The sequence below is a fragment of the Egretta garzetta genome, unplaced genomic scaffold (assembly GCF_000687185.1).
Source record: "Egretta garzetta isolate BGI_Z169 unplaced genomic scaffold, ASM68718v1 scaffold397, whole genome shotgun sequence".
Taxonomy (NCBI): Eukaryota; Metazoa; Chordata; class Aves; order Pelecaniformes; family Ardeidae; genus Egretta; species Egretta garzetta.
The window spans coordinates 3418896-3435315 of record NW_009260493.1 but is presented as its reverse complement, the minus strand read 5'-3'; positions in this window follow the sequence as shown (position 1 = coordinate 3435315).

Sequence of the window (16420 nt, the reverse complement as noted above, 5' to 3'; positions counted from 1 at the left end):
TGTCCCTCCAGGCTTGCAGGTGTGGCTGGGTTTAGGCATGGACCCCAGGAGAGGGACCAGCTGCAGCAGCCACAGCTGGCTTAGCTGTTGGCTGAGCTGTGAGAAAGCGTGCAGTGATACCTCAGCACACCCTTGACACTGGTGAACTTGCAGGGAGCGGTTGTGTCCATCTCTAGATGTACAGGCAACCTTCAATCAGCTTTGCTGATTTTGGCCTGTAGATAGGAGCATACTTGCATCCTGCTCTTGCATGATAGGATGGCGCAGGGTCCGATGGATCAGGTCACTGCAAATTTATTTTTGGCAGGTAGCACAAGCACTTTGTGAATATTTAATGAATGGGCTAAATACGTTACTAAGATTTGGTGCCACTCAAAAATAGCCTCCAGCACACCTGGCCCATAAAAGCCATGTGTGACTTTCATGCTCTATTCATAGAAATGGTTTGCGACTCTGGTTGGGATGTGTGCTTTTAGCAGCTACAGTCCCTCATGTCTCCAGTAGGTCTGCTGGTAGATCAATATGCACCTGAGATGGAGGTTGGAAAACTACTGGTGAAGATGAAAGACCAGGTGGCCTCTTCATGTGGTCAAAGAGCTCAACAGTAAGTAGTGTCAAGATCCAATTGCTCGGTATTCTTACGTGGGTGTGGAAGTTTCTCCATTTCACCCTACTCTGTTCAACTAAGGCGGTACTTTGCGAATCGTGCAACTGCAAGTATTAGCTTGGCACATGTAGCATGAGACTGAACAAGCGGTGCTAATTGCCTCCCTTAAGTCTCGCAGGAATCGTCATCCCTGGAGTTCCTGGATGTAGCCCTCAGGAGGATGCAGAAGTCAAGCCATGCAGAGATGGGGGTTGCGGGAAATCCCCAGTTTTCGACAGACAGTGCATCTTCCGGCAGTCAGACGGGTTGGAAATGCAACGACATATTGGTGTGGCCCTGAAATACTCATTTGAGTAAGCCCTTTGTCTCCCACAGGAATTCGTCTGCGCAGGCAAGATCTTGTGTTCATCTGGAGCCTGAGCCAAAAGACTTTTGGACGGTTTCTCCCAGGTGTAGGCCTACCACATGCTAAGCATGCAGATGGACATTTTACAGTCTTGTCTGCTAACAGATACAGTAAAATATTAATTAGTTGGACTTTGACTGGTTTAGTTCACACCATTTCCTGATTTAGATGACGTTTTTGGCAAGTGGAGTGCAATACATAAACTTTGCAGAAGCTGTTTCTGTTTGTCCAATTTCTGTTGTAGGATTTCAGAACCTATTTATGTTATGGATTAAAAATATTCTCAGAAGTATTAAATTGTTTAAAGATTATGCAACTAGTTGCCTGACGGTGCTTTGTAATTTCTAAAGGGCAATCCTGGCTATAAGTCTTTCATACATATATTTAGAGGTTTAGCATGTTTTATGCATATTTACTGTACGTATGAAGCACTCTTGAAGGAAAGACAGAGAAATGCATTCCTCCCAGAATCTGCTGCCCATTAATTTGTTAAAAGAAAATCTTCCAGGAGGCGGTTCACTCAGGAATTACCATATTCTGTATATTACCATATACTATGGGGTTCCCAGGCTGTCACGTCTGTACCATTATCAAGCCATATAAAACGGTGTGCTATAAAATTTTACACAACATTTCACAGAGCTGGGTGCTTCCATCACTGTTCGTCATATCTAGAAAATGAAGTTGGGGAATCTCTTGCCTCTCCCATTCAGAGGTTGATTACAAGTCCACTGAAGCCTACAAGAGTCTTTTCAAGAATTTCAGTATATTTGAGGACATGCCCTCAGAGCATAAAGATCCATTAATTTTTTTTATAAAGCCCACTGCTAAATTGTCTTTACTGGGGAAAAGGTTTAGGAAGCAACAGAAAGTAAAGTTTGCAGCTTTCATATAGATCTGCCTCATATCTGGTTAGCTCTGTCCATGTCATGTGTGTTGAGTTGCTTTAGCCAAACAAAAATAAAACCAGATTCCAGTTTTATAATAGTCTTAACTTCCAGTTTATGATGACTGGAAAGTCAAGAGTTCACTGCCAGTAAGGTTCCTGAGTAGGCAACATAATTTCAGTATTGTTCCTCAGTGAGTGATTTTGGAAAGATCCACGCTTTCCAAATGCTTCAGTTAACCAAAGTTCAAGAAGAAATTCAAGATTGTGTTATCAATTTATAAATCCATCTGACATCTAAGATCTCACAAAAGCTCGTATTAGGATGCAGAGATTTAATTGCCTTCGAGCTAACGATATTAACTGCCCGATAAGCAGAGCACTTCTGCCAATATTTGGAGAATAAACCTTTGACTGCTGGGCTGGGCTTATCCCCTATCACTGAAGCAAACCGAGAGATTCTCCAAGCTCTCATTGACTTAACTGTGAATTAAATCAGAACCTGTGCCAGAAGTAAAATGCAAGTAATTCCCCAACGTTAAAATAGTGAAACTGCATTGTTAGTGGAGGTCTTGATTTGTGTGGGTTTTGTCACTTAAACGTCATAATTGTCAGTTACTGGGACGAGCAGTTTTGCCACCACCACAAATCAAAGGCATCATCAAAGCATGTCGGTGAAGTTTTGCAACTCGCTGAATCGCATCTACTGTGGGGGAAAAAAAGATCTGAGAGTCGTGTTTAAGAATTACGTAGATCCAGTTTCTGCCTTGTCAGCACATTGGTCACCAGTGTAGCGCGCTGCTCAGAGCTTTCTGAGACTCCAGAACAGCAAAGAATGAACTGTAACCATTAAGGAACAGCTTGTAATTGAGGGAAGTTTGGGAACGGTGTTATAGTCATGAAAGGTGCTAATTTTAGATTACAGTTTTTAACACATTGTCATGATCGATTGCATAAAACCAGATTCTACCTGCCTCAGTAATGAATAATTTGCAATGCACAGGGAAGGGTAGACTGAGCAGTAGCATCTGGCTTTGCATTCAGAAGGCTCTTTTAAAAGACTAACTTAAAGGGGTACTTAAATAAAATGAATTTGCCACATGCAAAAGATTTCTTACCAGGCTGACCAAATTCTTGTCTACCTAATGAGAGGCTGAAAATCTGTTTGCAAAGCCAGTCTTGTTGCAAATGTTGCCACGCAGGAAAATAATTGCACCTTTTCTCATGAAAACGGGAGCTCCAGAGTTCAGGGAAACAGTGCGCAATTTTGCAGAAGGGAACACAGAGGTCATTTTGTGTGCATGCTCATTAAGGAAAGGAATTGCACCGGAATGTGGGAGGGTAGAGAGTAAAAATTCAAAGCTCCTACGTCTGCAAGAAAGCAGGGCAGTATGTATGCCACAGTGACTTGCGATGTATAGACAGCTACTGAAATGATTTGAAAAATGTTAAGGATGAAAATTGGTTTCACTGAAGATGATGGTCACTAGAAGTTGTCCGTCAGCTCTCCCCATGCGGATTAGTCAGCTATTATCCTTGCGTTTCCAGGCTCCAGCTCAGCAAGACTCATAAGTATATACGTACAGGGTTAAGCAAGTACTGTAATTCTCCTGTGTCCTGGAGGATGCTGGTTTCAAGGACGAACTGAAGTCAGTAGCCTCACAAGGAGCAGCATGCCGTGCCACAGGCTCCCAGTGAACAGTTCAGGTGTGCACTTTAAGGGAAGGAGGCACGGCAAATCTGAGGAGGGTCTTGCGGAGCAGTGAAACTGCACTGCAAGAAACAGTCTTCCGTCGGTGGAGAAAGAAAAAATTGAATAACAACATTTGAAACCTGCTTTGTGATTTACGGAACAAAACCAGGGGAAAATATGCCTCTTGTACAGGGGCAGATGTAACAGGAGAATACAGGGGTTGTAGAATTATATATTTATAAATACTTCCGATTTTCAAAGAGTATTTTAAGGCGTTTATAAGAAATCACTCATGCTGGGAAGAAGTCATGGTCCCTTGGGCTTCCTTTCTCACCCTTTTGGTTTCAGGTGCTCATACTGGGCCTGATCCTGACTGATTGAAATCCATGAGAGTTTTAGAGTAAGGCTGGGGCTTCTCTAATGCTGTATTCAAGCTGCACGAAGCAGAAGTCCTGCAAAAATAATAGAAACATCGAATTTTAAAGAGCATGTTGGGATCATTTCCAGTTCCTCAATTTTTTCATCATCAACATTGATTTGTTTTTACACTGTCGCGGGCTGGTAGCAGTGCGGGCTGGGACTGGACCAAAAGTGCCTGTTTTTCTCCAAAGTGTTGTGTTTGCACACCTGAATATGCCACTACTTCCATAGAAATGCAGTACTTAACACACCTCAAGTGTTTACACAGCACCGTTGTAAAGCAGGCAATAAATTACTTCCTTTATGGATAGACCTGCGGGTACATTCTGCTCACTGCTGTATTAACTGAATATTAATAATTAATGAAAGAAAGGCATGAAGAATAGTAACCCCGACTTGTTATGCTGTTAGGATAATACAGTCTTTCCCAGCTGCTGTAGCAGGCCGTTTCCATACTGCCTTGTACACGTACTCCCATGAAGGTCCTTGTGTGTGCCACAGCAGTCTCTTCCCAGCCCAGAACACCTGGAACCAGCTCACCCCATTTATGGGCAGTGATTTTATTAATTGTGATATACAGAACAAAACTCTTAGTCCCATATTTAAGAGACAGGCAGACGAGGTGCTTAGGGACGTGGTTTAGTGGTGGGATGGCAGGTTAGGTTAACGGTTTGACTTGATGATATTAAAGGTCCTTTCCAACCTAAACGATTCTGTGATTCTATAAGGCACAGCCTTTGTTGCAGGGCCTGAACGGGCAATTCCAGGTAACCCTCACCTGATAAAACTTCTGCTTGGTTGCCAGCTGCCCTTTGATGAGGCAGTTTTTCAGGCAAAATCAGGATGAGCCACACCTTACTTCCTTACTGCAAACAACTGGGATTGCTCAGCTCCTTGCTCCACCGTGCTCTCCTGTCCCTCCTCGCCTAGGGGCTGAACCAGGGACCCCTTGGTGCAGCTGCCTCCCCAGCTCCCAGCTGGGGCGAGGAGAGTAGAGAGGAGCCGAACCATGGGGTAGCTTGAAGGGCGCCGTTGACAGGCTGTGAAAAGAAACAGAGCAGGCACTGGGTAAACACGTATTGAAAAAGCAGCTTTGGGTTGGAAGATGCAAAAGGAATTGCTGAGCAGAGCACATGAGGTAATAGCACCATGGCTAAAAGTAGCAGAATCAGGCTGGTAAGCTCTGCTTCCAGACTGGCACGCACAAACTTAATCTAATGTTTGATGAAGCCCAGAAACAGCTGGATTACTGTGATCCTGTGATCAGGCTGACAGAATCAGCTGGATTCTGACCTCACACAAGTGCAAAAGAATTTCTGACTTTGTCCCTGTACGCTGCATGCAGCTCTTTGGATAATACTTAAGCCATGAACACAGTTCAAGGTTATCATTGCACATTAACAAGGGTTGGCTGAGAGAGTAAAGTAACCAATTAAGAATTACAATGGGAGCCTGCTGTAGTGAAGTCATGGAATTTTCTCCACGAAAGCTCTCAGTTACAGGCCTGGTCCCGCCGTCTTGACTCTGAAGGGCTTTGACATTGGGGCAGGATTGCAAGCTTGAGTCCTGTGGGAAGGGGCTCGCTTACAAGCATCGCTAGTTTGCATCAAAACAACTTGCAGCTTTCATTCTCTTCTCTACAAGCAGGGTTTCACTGCAGCTGAGTTTCCCGTAAATGGGTTCCACAGAATTAATTACTGGGTCTAAAAATGATTCAATTACCTTTTTTCTAATGTTCTGAGATTGCTTACAGGATGTGAGTTTGAATCCATCTGGGTACTGGATACGTAGCATTGCATTTCTTCTCAGGAGAGGAATAACCAGGTTACCAGAAGAACAAGAAAATAACCTAAATTCACATTTCAATCCTGCAATGTACTTGCCAGGGTGAGTTTTTGTGGGGTTTTTTTGAGGATACTCATTACAGAAATAAATTGTTTAAGCACATGTAGTTGCTGCAATTGTTTTTCCCATGTGATAGAAATTTAAACAAATACATTATACCTGAAATTAAAAAGCTCAATCTCAGAATTTTACAGCCATGGTAAAAATCAATGGTTAGAGATTTTAGAGCTAGGAGAGAGAATTTTGATTATCACCTGCCTTGTCTAACATGAAACTCAGGTTGTCTGTCAGGAATTCCAGTAACTTTTGTTTAGGGCTTTCTTTGAGTTAGATTGTCCTGCTGTAATTGTCCTGCAAAAGCAAACAAAACTTTTTCTTTAAGCTGTTATTTACTCACCATTGCTGTGTGGTGACATTTGAAACACAATACTTAATTGCTGCTTGAAGCACAGAAAAATAGATTGCCACATTGGCAACTGTGGAGAAAATGGTGGCCATAATCTTACTTGAAATACCACCACTATTTCAAATGCCCTTAGCACTGCACTAATGCTATCACATGCTGCATTTTAAGGTAATTCCTGTGAAGACAGGGGGGTTGTTACACTGCTTTTTTTTTAAATAAGGGTGCAGATTGAACTCTGAGACAAGAAGGAACTTTGTGCAAGAGTCTGTGCTGTTATCTAAAGAACATTATTTCTTATCTCTCTGGATTCATACAGCATGGCTAGACCCACTACAGTGATGAGTGAGCAGTTATTTCAGGAAACAGCTCTTTGGGCCCAGCCATCCAGCCAGTTTTTTACCCAGCAAAGAGTACACCCATCCAAGCCACAAGCAGCCAGTTTCTCCAGGAGAATGCTGTGGGAAACGGTGTGAAAGGCTTTACTAAAGTCTAGGTAGACAACATCCACAGCCTTTCCCCCTTGTCCACTGAGCGGGTCACCTTGCCATAGAAGAAGATCAGGTTAGTCAAGCAGGTCCTGTCTTTCATAAACCCATGCTGACTGGGCCTTTTCGCCTGGTTGTCGTGAACATGCCACATGATGGCACTCAGGATGAACTGCTCCATAACTGTCCCTGGCACCACGGTCAGCCTGACAGGCCTGTAGTTCCCCAGATCTTCCTTCTGGCCTTTCTTGTAGGTGGGCATCACATTGGCTAACTTTCAGGCAACTGGGACCTCCCTGGTTAGCCAGGACTGCTGATAAATGATGGAGGGTGGCTTGGTGAGCACTTCCACCAGCTCTCTCAGTACCTTTGGGTGGATCCCATCTGGCCCCATAGACTTGAGTGTGTCTGAGTGGTGTAGCAGGACACTAACCATTCCCCCTTGGTTTATGGGGGCTTCATTCTGCTCCCTGTCCCTGCCTTCCAGCTTAGGGGGCTGGGTACCCAGAGAACAGCTGACCTTACTATTAAAGACTGAGGCAAAGAAGGCATTAAGTACCTCAGCCTCTTCCTCATCCTTTCTCACTATGTTTCCCCCCACATCCAGTAAAGGATGGAGATTCTTCTTAGCCTTCCTTTTGTTGCTAATGTATTTATAGAAATGTTTTTTATTGTCTTTTACAGCAGTAGCCCGATTAAGTTCTAGTTGGCCTTTGGTCCTTCTAATTTTCTCCCTGCATAACCTCGCATCTTTGTAGTCCTCCTGAGTTGCCTGCCCCTCCTTCCAAAGGTCACAAACTCTCCTTTTTTATCCCCAAGTTCCAGCCACAGGTCTCTGTTCAGCCAGGCCGGTCTTCTTCCCAGCCGTCTCGTCTTTTGGTACATGGGGTCAGCCTGCTCCTGCGCCTTTCAGATTTCCTTCCTGAAGAATGTCCAGCCTTCCTGGACTCCTTAGCTCTTCAGTGCTGCCTCCCAAGGGTCTCTGCCAGCCAGTCTCCCAAACGGGCCCAAGTCTGCCCACTGGATGTCCTTCTCGCAGGCTTCTGCAAACAGGCCTCACAGACCAGTTTCCCCATGGATGGTAGGCAAGAAGCCACTCGTGGCCCTAGGCCCAGAGCACGTGGACGCTGAACTGAGGTCATGCCTGGGGTGACTGCACTTCAACACCCTATGTCAAAACCAGGCCATGTTACCCAGTGCGGCCCACTGCGACACCCTTACTGTAACAACATCCCAAGTGCTAACGACATCCCGAGTGCTGACAGCATTTGGCCTTAAAACTGAACTCTGCAAGAGAAGGCCATAGCTGACGTTGTACTTTTACGTCACTCTCCACCTGCCCTGGCAGGCAGACCATAGTCAGGGAGAACAGCACAGGGCAACCCACTTTCTTATAGGAAAATGCCACATCTAACAGCGTAGCATGCCTTAGGGACAATATGGTTCACCCGTGTCTACAAGGTGTTTCCAGCTCTTGTGCTCCTGGTCTCTCTCAGATCCAGGATCGAGATGGGAATGGCTTTGGAGATAATCCAAGGCAAGTCTATGAAGGTCCCTAATGGACGTGTTTGTGCTAAACTACCCAAAGCAAAGTCTGTAAGGCCAAATGACTTAGTTGGGAAAAACAGATAGACTTCTTGGATACAGAAACTCTGCTTCATGCCTGATTGCTGCAATGACAATGTTTTTACCACTCCAAGATAATTAAAGATACTGAACAATTAGCTCGCGAACCACTAGCTCTGGAGTCACCAGATCCTCACCGTCAACTGATACCAGATGGAGGGACACAACACCCTTCTTGTGGAGTCCAGCAGCACCTCACCCTTCTCCTCCCACACTGTCAGCGATTGAAGGTCGAAACAGAGCTGTGGACCAATAAATCTGGCTCCAAAGGCGTTGCTAGCAATTGCTGAGAGGTCATGCAGATGAAACCATGGCACAGAAGGCAATCATAAGGTTACATGTTATAGACTTTCCCCATTCATCTTAACATTTGTCTTTTATTAGAAGAGACCAAAGAATTCATCATGCCTCCTTTAAAAGATAATCAGCTTATTAGTAGGTGAAACACTGAGCTGAGCCATGTTCTGCCTAGGAGCAAATCAAGTCTGTGTGAAATCCTGGTTACATCTGAGGCAGCACTTCAGCTCTATTTTGAAGGCTCAAGTGGTACTCGCTTAGTACCGAGGTCCTGAGTTATCTGCTGCAAACAGGTGAAATTCACCTGCTATTTTAAAAGTAGCATAATGATATTATTTTCCAAAGTGTTTTGAGGAGTTGCTAGCCAACGCACTACAAGACTGGGTGTTTATCTTTTGTGTCGTGCGTCAGAGGTAATTACTTCACGAACTAGGTGTGTCATTGGGAAGCACTGAAAACTCCCTTTGTTTCAGGTTGCCTGCATGCCTCAGTGTGGCAGGTGAGCAGTAATCAACCTGATCCCCTTCTCCTCCAGCGAGGCCTCCCAGAAGTTGTTTGGTTGGGTAGCCTCTTTGTTTCTGAGTTACTGGCTTTAAGGCAGCTGGGGCCGATTAGATAAGGCGACTGTATAGCTGCAGCCTTGACATAAAATGGATTTAGTTTGCCCTCACTGTTTAGCAGGGTTGTTGAAAACTAATTAAGAATAGATGTAGCCATTTGTAAATTGTGTATGAGCTGTCCACTATTAAACACAAATAGCTTTTTCTCATTAATGAATATTTAATTGAGGTACAGTTCCAGGTAAGCCCTTGGAAAATAGCAGTTAAAATTCAGGTCTGGTGAAAGTAGGCAGTGTTCTGCTTTGTTTAGCAATGTCACCCTGCTTATACGTGCCTTGTATGTAGTCCTATGCCTTTATCAGTGCCCGCCTGTTTTCAGCATTATTGTATTATCACAGAGCAAACAGACGATTTCCCAAGAGATAGGTGGATTCTTGTACTTCAGACTCCAGCTTAGTGTCTTACTCCTGATACACTAAGGTCAAAATTACCCTCCTTTACCTGCGAGAGACGTCTCCATTGTATATTCTCTTCTGACTCTGCATGGGCAGTTCCCTCTGCAGCCTGCATTGCTGTTGGGCAGCTGCGGCCTGAGCGGAGCAGAAACAACTTCAGCTCCTAGTGGCGCTTGGAAATGTTCCCGTCTACAGCAGAAGCAAGTGATGCAGAGTAGGAGGGCAAATGTATGGCCAGTAATAAACAGCAGCCCCAATATTACATATTTTCTCTTTCTCTTGGATGCAGCTGTTAAGGCTAACCAGCCTTACACTACATAATAAACCCGATCTCTAATGTTCAAAGGGGGAGAGGCCCTGTTGCGTAGAGCACTTAAAAGAGGCTAGGCAAAATGGGGAAAGATAATTTGAAAGAGACAGTCCTGAATGGAAAAATAGGCTAAAGTGATATTTGTGACCTTCTGAACTTTACCTAGTAACCTCTGCATCAAGCAATTCTTTCTGTTTCAGTTAGGGAAAAATAAAGGAAAATGGTCTTTTATTCTGATAGCTGGAACCAAACTGCACAGTAATGCACAGCTTATATTACTGACTTGGCTGAGGAAAGAGCCATGCTACATGTTTTATCTTGGGTCAGTACTTGTCTGCAAATTGCATTATAGATAGTGCATCTTCTGAAGTTGAATGAGAAATACAAGTACCAGTCAATGCAAACAACTTTCACAACTTATACTGAAAGAGGACTTGGCCATGGAGAGAACTGGACAGGAGGTAGAATCACTGTCATTCAGTCTTGAGACTGGGATTTAAGGCCTTTCTAGTGTTACGGGCTTGATTTGAGAATCACCAGGCAAAACTCAACATCTTAGTTTATGCTGAAAGTCAAACCATAGTCCTTCTGATCTTAAAAGGTGTGAGTCAGCATTGTATCACAGGAGGAGAAAATGTACTCCATGTCCATTAATGGTACATGGAACTGTGCACTCTTGTTTTAGCTCTGAAGTTCTGAATTTTGGCACTCTTAATTACGTTGAAATAGCTTATTATTCGTATTTTTTAACTCTTACGGCCTCAGTCCCACAGTGAGCACAATACAAATGTCAGCAGTATATATAATTATAAAACAACTTGGAGTAAAGTGAAAAAACTCCTGCACATAGGCTGATGAATTCTTTTTCCCTCTGTCAACCAGCGGGCATTTATTTTGCCTCCACCTTCCTTACTACTCACACCTGCTCTAAGCACACGTCTGTGCTCCATTTGTGAAGCACATGAACTAAGTTAACATCATTTGACCTGCTGTTTTTGTCAACACTGTCTTTATACCTCTCTAGTTTGATGTTGAAAATAACAAAAACAAAACTAAAAGAGCCGGTCCCTGTAGAAAGAGTTCAGATTTGCAGGGGGTATTTGCAGTACATGGCACTCAGCTCTGCTTGTAATCAGATTCCAAATAAAAAAGCACAAAGGAAGATATCAAGGTGGAATAGAGATTACTTAACCAGGTGAACTCCCTTCCTCTTTACTTTCTTATCATACGTGTTAAGATCATTATTTCATTTTGAGACGTAAAAGCTGTGTTGCCCCTAGTTTCCATTTGCCTTGAGTCTTGGACAAACATGGCTTGATTTACACGTGTGGTATAATCTCCACAAATTCGGTATGTCATGAACTTCATTCATAATTTTGCACATTTTTAAACAATGCTTTGTGACATGATTGTTCTCATTCAATAGATTCAGAAAACTCTCAGCGCTTTTTCTATTTGTTTATTTTTGTTGGTAAGACCAATCATTCATTGTGGATTTCAGTTACAGAGATGATCACCATAGATTTTCCTTCCCTGATCACATACATGTTTAAACCTGCCTTTACTTTGAGTAATATTTTATCTATATTTCACCTATCACTAAGTTTTGCCTTCCTCATTCATTGTAAATAATTTCTCAGTCTCAGCGTACTCAAAATGTAAATGCCAAATTATGTTTTGGTTCAGTCCAAAAGAAGACTTCATTGCACACTTTGCATTACTCCCTGTGAAAGTTTCCTGTGGAAGAAGAGTGAAGAATGTGTTACTAGAGTTGTTACTAAGACAGCTCTCATGGGAACTGAAAGCAAACTGGCCTTGGGACTTCTCAGATTTTTTGCTGAGGAGAAGAAACATATTCATAATCTTCCTTTAAGCTTTTCTCTGTTTTTGTGATGTGTAAGAACAAACCAGATAAAAGCCTGAAGTCTTGGCTGCTTCTTTTTCCTTCGTACCACATTTTAAAATAATCCTTCAGAAACTTTACATATTTTTTCATAACCTAGCATGTCCCCCACGGGGCTCCTTGATGATCCATCAGAGGGTCAGGTAATCCCAAGGAATACTTGGGGGTGTGGCTGTAAAGTAAAATGAATGCAAAGATAAGGGTCTTCCAGCATGCAACCACCGGATGATTTAATGTGGTTTATTTCCAGGCCTGAACGCATGTAACCATTTGTTAGTACAAAATAAACTTGTGGCAACCCAAGCTTACTGGAAAAAAATATTAACTGAACTCAGCAGCAGCTTCTTATTTAATCATAGAATCGTAGAATCATAGAATGTTTTGGGTTGGAAGGGACCCCTAGAGGTCATCTAGTCCAACCCCCCTGCAGTGAGCAGGGACGCCACTAACTAGATCAGGTTGCTCAGAGCCCCGTCCTACCTGGCCTTGAATGTTTCCAGGGATGGGGCCTCCACTACCTCTCTGGGCAACCCGCTCCAGTTTGTTTTAGGAACAACCAAAAATGAGGCACAAGCTTTGCACTCTTTTACCCCGTATATCCCCTTCAAAAGAAACCCGGAGAATGTCAACAGTGCTCTGTCAACAGATGCTGGTCCACTGCAACCTGAATTCCTCAGGTTTTCAATAAGCTCAGTGCGGGTAGTGGGGAAGCAGCTCTCAGCGCAGACAGAACTAGAACTCTCCAGGTCCCTGGCCACTCTTCCCGAAGTCTGACATTTCAGGAATTATAGTGCCAAAATTTCAGAAACTGCAATGGGGAATAAGCTGCCAATTCGGTCATGCATGTTGAAAAAGAAGCTATTGCCAATAATACCCTATGGTTCCTTTTCCTCCTACAGCTCTTCCAATTGACAAAGAAAATCACCCTCTTGACTGTCCTAGATGAGAGCAATCTCATTAAATCTATACAACACAGGTCAGAACGTAGCATCCTTTCCTTTAACTACTACCCTCAATGCCCTTTCTTTTAACTGTGATACTAAATGAAGAGTCTGTGAGCTGCCAAGAGGACAGAATTAGTCACCATAGATTTCTAGTTAGTAAAAAAGCCCCAGAGTAAAACTGCAAACACACCAGCAGAGATGCTGCAGAGCTCTTCCAGCTAAGATCCTAAAGTGCCAAAGATCCTAAACCTGGATGAAGCTTTCTATTTGGAGAAATAGAGTTCAAGGCTGCGTCTTGTTGAGACTATTGATTTTGTGTGGGCAACCAAGCAGGGCTTTTTTAGGGCACAAGATTCCATGTTTCCCAGTTCTGGGATGATCCAGCTTAGGAAGATTTTTTAACCAAGCCTGTTAAGCAAAAGCCACTTTATAGCAATAGGACTTGCTTGAGCAAATTCTGGTAAATACTTGGAGTTCATAAATGTTTTACATCAAGCTGGAATGTTATTACAGATTAAAGTGGAATAGGAAAATTAAATGGGTCTTCTTAATGGGGATGACAACATGCAGTTTGGTTAGGGGTCAGTAACGTACAGGAACTGTGGCAGAGAAGAAAACAGAAACTGAGTTCTGCTACTGACCTGAGCAATCGAGAGCCTTTCATCACCTCCTCTGCCTTAGTAATGCCTGTGAATTGTTAGTAATGCTGTCCTCTTAATAAAGCAGGTTAAGAATAAGTGCTGGATCATATCTTGATCCTGTAATTTAAAGGCTTCATTTTCATTTGGGTCTTATGCTTAACTGTGAGGTCTGACTGAAGATGCTGTAGTTATCTATAAAAGCTCTCTCTTGCTTAGACAATGCCTAAATCTAGAAGTAACCAAGTTCAACAGATTTTTCATGTGAAAATTTCCCCAGCTTCAACATTTGTATCTGTTTTTTTCGTATCTGTATTTCTGTCCCAGGCTGTCTTGATGGGGGTTGATTGCCTTGTGCCCATTTCCTGCCCGCTCCAATGTGCCCTCGTCCAAACTCCAAAGGGGATTCAGTCTGTAAGCATTCACAGATGATGCTTATCAGTATTGCACATGGTACCCATGCTCCAACAATTCAATCTGCTGACTGTCAGGACACTGCGGAAAACCAGAGAACTGAGGGCTTTCATCCCCTCTCTGGTGGAGAGGGGAGCTAGACTGGTTGTACTGCCTCTGCAAAGGACGAGCAGGCTCCTGTGTAAAAGGGAAGAAGGGGCTTATATACCATCCTCTCCATTTGCAGGGGAGGCGGGGAGAGAAGCTTAAAGAGCTCAGGCACCCAGCTATGAATGAGGGTTTTTTACTGCAACAAGGACACCTTGCTACCCCACCTGAGTGTTTAATAAGGCACTGTGCTCTGCAGCCAAGGGGGTTTGAAAAGGCACCTTAGCAGAAGGAGAAACCCCAAGGAGGCGAAGGGACTCTAACGTACGCTCCAAGCTGGCAATTGTCCTGGTTCCTTCCACAGAAGATGATTCAGCCTGCGTAAGCTCAACACGTTCATGGTGGTTGGTTGTGGGTGGAGTGGTGTTGAGTAGGCTGGTAGTTATGGATACCACTGAGGTATCTACCTTTCCCCATGTATTGCAGGTGACTGTGGGAGAATGGCACAAGGTTATGTGCTGTGGCAAACAGGAACCTAAAGATTGTGTGTTGCCACACTTAATTATTAGTCACCTAAGCTCCTTTTGCCTCTAGGTCTGTGTGGTTAGGAAGCAACAGTAAGTGTAAAAAAAATCAGGAGTTTAAGCTTGGATATATAAGTAACATATGGAAACGAGTACTTACCTGACTGATTCAAGACATTGAAGAGATTATGATCTATTAAATGAGGCATCACTCTGACGTGGAATGGCTCCAACATGGAGCCCCAGGGTGATGGTCTCTGAGCCCATGTTCAGCTACAGACAGGAAAGGATTTGGGGAATGGAAATCTCCAGGATGGAAATGAGCTTCCCATTATATCTGTGCCATACACTGTTTCTAGGGTATGCAGACACACACACACACACTTGTTTTGGCTTTTCTTTTTCCAGGCACAGGCAAAGTCTGGATTTTAAGACTAAGGAATGAAAATATCTCACATGTAATTTTTTTTCACCCCCCTAAAAAATCCACAAATGCCACTTAGGGTTCTGAGTGACAGCTGCAAACGCTGGGTTCTTACTGCACTCCTTACTTGGAATAGTCATTCCTTGTGCTTGGCAGTCTACCCAAAACACTGTGATACTCTGGTCTGGTCCATCTCCAGTATCATTCTGCCGAATAAGGCATGAATCCCAGCATAAACTTATCACTTAATAGAAAAGCATAGAAAGTCTCCTCACAGATCATATTTTGTTAAATTAACCTTATCCAAGTAAATCTCAGGGGAATTGTTCCATCTAAAAACAGAGGCCGTATTTGTTTCCTGAAGATGTTTGATCCCAAGGCCCTTTTCTTAGAAGCTGTTCAGCTTAGGCTATTTCTTCTCACCTGCTGTTGCAAGCTGCCACCCCCAACAGCTCCTTTTTGATGGTAAAGCCTCCTCTAATCCCCAACGATCATGCAACAGGAAAGGAATACAACCGTGAATTCCCTCAGCCTCCCACTCGTCTGCCCTCCCCTTTCTCTCACAGACCTGATGCAGTAACAATTCTTTTATTTTAACGTGGCACTACTAATTGCTGCCCAGTGGGCTCTGTGAGGGAAGACACCATTTAGATCTTCTCCAGTGCAGGAACTGTATTGTTAGCGCTGGACTTTTTGTTACCATCCCTCGATATTTCCCAAGGCTCTCTCCTGCCCTATACATCTTCCATTTAGTGGGTTGATATTCACCTTGTTCTGTGCCTCCCTGTTCCCATCCTATGCCTTTTCTGACCAAACAGCCAGATGCTGCCTGAAGCGGACATGTTGCAGCCAGCAGCTTGGGTACAGGCTGTGCGATTTCCTTAATCTTACAGTTCAACTACATGCCAGTGCCGGCACAGCGGAAGAGCTGTGTCCTACAGGCCGTTGCCCATGACTATGTAAATACAATGTGTTCTTGCGACCAGCAAAGCGAGGAGGTGCTGTGGGAGGCCAGCAGCTCCTGCAGAGCTTTGTCTGCTGGAGTGTGTTCATGGATGAGGAGGGAGAAGGAACAAGGGGCAGAGACATCTTTGTATGCCTGTAAGTAAAGCTACTCGCACGATCTTCACGAAAGATCAGGGCCAACGGAACTATACTCTTTGCTTTTGAGTTTCTGAGCTCAGGTGGATTTTCAAATTTTCTCTCTTGCTGCCATTGCTGAAAATGTGTTTTAACACAGAAAGCAATCCTGTGTTTTGTTAAGTAATCATATCTCCCAACTTTGGACTTCAAGAAACACGGCAACAATTGCTGACTGGCACTAAAACAGAAGAAGCGCCAGTGCCCATCACCACAAGAGACAGTAACTCATTCCCCGTTCCCGGGAGCCCAGGCTGGAGGCAGGGGCAGCAGGGGACTCGGTGACCCCACGCACGGCAGCCCTCCCTCGGACTCCCTGCCTTCCCCTCAGCCGGACACCTTCCCCGAGC